The sequence below is a fragment of the Camarhynchus parvulus genome, chromosome 1 (genome assembly GCF_901933205.1).
Source record: "Camarhynchus parvulus chromosome 1, STF_HiC, whole genome shotgun sequence".
Classification (NCBI taxonomy): domain Eukaryota; kingdom Metazoa; phylum Chordata; class Aves; order Passeriformes; family Thraupidae; genus Camarhynchus; species Camarhynchus parvulus.
In genome coordinates, this window is record NC_044571.1 from 16,578,249 (window position 1) to 16,581,411 (window position 3,163).

Sequence of the window (3,163 nt, forward strand, 5' to 3'; positions counted from 1 at the left end):
GTCGCCCATGTGCCCATGGTGTAGTTCTGGAGTAAGTGCAGGTGTGTGAGTAAATGTATGAGCACTAATGAAGGTAAAACTGGATGGCTTAGCAAGTGGAGAGGTGGCCCAGAGTCAGGAGTGTGTTTAACGGTGGGACCATGGGGCACCTTGCTACTGAGGACCAGGGGAATCCTGGCCAGATGCTGGAGAGACCATAGAACTGAAGGGATCTCAAGGGGTAGGGGGGCATGTGTCTGAGGGTAAAATTGAAGTGTTCTGGGGGAGCTTCAGTGCCCTGGACATCACTGGGTCCAGGAGCCTCCTGAATCACCTGCAGCCTGTGCTGTTTTTCCAGCAGAACAAGAGCATGCTCTGTAGCTGAAGCAAGAAGGCTTTGTCAGTAGGCTTCACTTGATCAGCCTGCCTGTACTAGACATCAATGACAAGATTCCCTTTGTTGCCTTGGTCTGCAATTTTTACCCATAGGCTTTCTTATTTCTTTTCTGATGGTTGTGGTACCTTTGGTGCAACTGGGCCTTTATTCTCTTCAGCTTTTGGCTGGCTTTCCATGTGCAAAACCTCTTCCTTTTGTGCAGAGGGACCTTGGCGAATTAGGTGGGGAAAAAAGAGTGTTGCTTGTTATCCCAAGCATGGACTACCCTCCCTTGCTCCATTCTTTACAGCTGCTACCTTCTCCTTGATGGGAAATGGATAGAGCCCCTTGATCTTTAATTATTTCTGGTGGCTGCTTTTGTCTCAGGGCAGTCAGACCTGGGTTCCACCAGTCTATCTCCCTTTCTGACTCTTTAATACTCCTTACTATTTTTTTTTTTGTAACATTTTTAATTGAGAATTACAGCTGTTTCCCTTGCATGCTTCAAGAGACACTATTTTGAAGTGTCTAATTCTTATCAAAGATCTATCTCCAAACTATTAATCACTTCCTGTAGCACTGTCTTTGGAGTCATCCATTCCTCAGCCTCTGCAGAAGTGAAATGCAGTTTTCTAATACTGATTGGAAAGGTCTGTCATCTTCATGCTCTACTCAGTGTTCAAAATGCAAATACATATGGGTATTCTGGTTCTGTAGTAATGTGCATCATGCTGCTTTTTTTCTCTTTTATGAAAACAGTAATAGTTTTACTGTAATTTACGCATGTAGATTTTCTGCAAATATAGACTGATGCAGCTCCATGTCAGGCAAATAAAGTTTGTCTCCAGAACAAGCACATTATGCTGATGAAGAGTGGAGTCCTGTTTCCTTAATTTGAGCTAAACCATCACATGGATGATTCCTAGAAATAGTTTCAGAAGAATTAGAGGTTTCAGTAGAATTTTATTGTATTGACATTCTGTGGATTGGATGCATTCTCTAGACCAGCTGTATCCTGCTTTATGCTCCTGCTTGCTGAGTGCTGCTTGATGCACTAACACAGGAGGTGATGTGGGGCTGCTGATGTTGGAGTTTCATGTAGGAATTCTGCGCTGTAGGCAGTAAAGGCTCCAAGTACATTCTGAGTAGTGTTTACTTGTAAATTAATTTGATGACAGTCTGGACACAAACCTGCAATATTTTAAGATAGGCACTGAGTGGTCTTGAAAGTTTCTCATCTTCAGGTTTGAGCATCTTGGCAGTAAAACCATGGAGTTCTTGTGGAATTTCAGCTTCTGTGTGCTTAAAATAGTGCAGAATCAGAGGTGCTTGACATGTAGTGTTCTGTTACCAGAATGATAGTGCCTTCATATTTTCCTGGTCTGCACAAGAATGGCTGATTCTGTCTTTGTATGTTCCTGATCTACAGGAGAATCCTTTATCATATTCTAGAAGTTGTCGGTCATGCTGCGTAGACACTGACCAAAGATTCTTGGAGAAGCAAGACTGAAGCGGATCACACAAGTTGCATCTGTAATTCCCAAAGACTGCAGGCAGTCATCTGTTAACACTAACGTAACAGGAGATCCAGAATTGCCTTTATTTTCTGTTATCTACAGAAACAGAGGAACTTTGTTATGTTACGTCAACATTTTGTCTGGGTGTAAGGAAGTAGTCGCTGAAAAGAATTATTTGGGAAGAGGTCCTTAGAAGCTGTATGCTGGGGTGCTTCCCAAAGTCCAGGCTAGCTAACAGCACAAGCCAGCAGTCAGTGGGGTGGCAGCCTGCAGGCAAGAGCATCTGCCCTGGATCCGAGGCTGGCTCGCCAAGGCTGCCACCTAAGGTGACCTCCCACGGCTGGTGATGGGGAGGCTTCACCCCTGGATGGAGCTGAGAGAAATCCCAACCGGCCAACAGAGAGGCAGAGGCAGGCAGAGGTCCGCAGCAGAGCTTTGGTTTATTAACCAAAAGAGAAACGAGCTGGCGACTGCCCCAAGGGGAGGGTGCAGGGAGGTTATAAAGGGAAGGTGGCACCCTTCCTCGGGCAAATCAGGGAACAGGGAGAAGTGATAGACTTGAGACATAAACCAATGGGGGTCCAGGTGGGGAGGGATTCCAGCTCCTGGTCCAATCACTCTCCATCCTGGGTAGAAACTTCTAGAGAAAGGGCAAGGACAGAGAGTGACGGACAGAGGACTGGGAGGGGAGAACAGAGCCGTTACCATGGGGATCTAGGAGGGGTTTAGGTGAAACCATAGAAACAGGGGTGGAGTAAAATAACTGACAGGAAACTTGTTACACTGAGGGCGGGAAGGGGAGCCCTGGACAGAACCATTGCAACTTAAGAACAGGGGGGAACAGAACATACCATTTGAACATTAACTTATACAAAGAACAACTTTGAACAAATAAATGAATGCACCACAACAGCTGTACAGGCTAAATGGGGTACCAAGAAACAGCTTAAGAAGTGAAGTAGCAGAGTCAGAGATAAGGGATACTTCAGCTGGCAGGGCATCTGACTGCTGCTGAGTAAGCCTTTAATGAGTACCGAAAAAGAGGTACTTCCTAAAAGGAGAACATTTAAAGGATGAACATTAAATACTACTAATAGTATAATAGTCCTGTGCCAGCCTTGTAAATATGTGAATCAACTTAACTACTTAGGCATCGAATACTATTTCCTTAGAGATTCTTAGAATGTCCTATACATCTAAAAATAGTTTTCTAGTTGATGTGAGAGATGAAATAGCATTTTGCTTCAGCCCAAAAGGAGTACAGAGTAGAAGTAGGAAAAGCATTAATTTT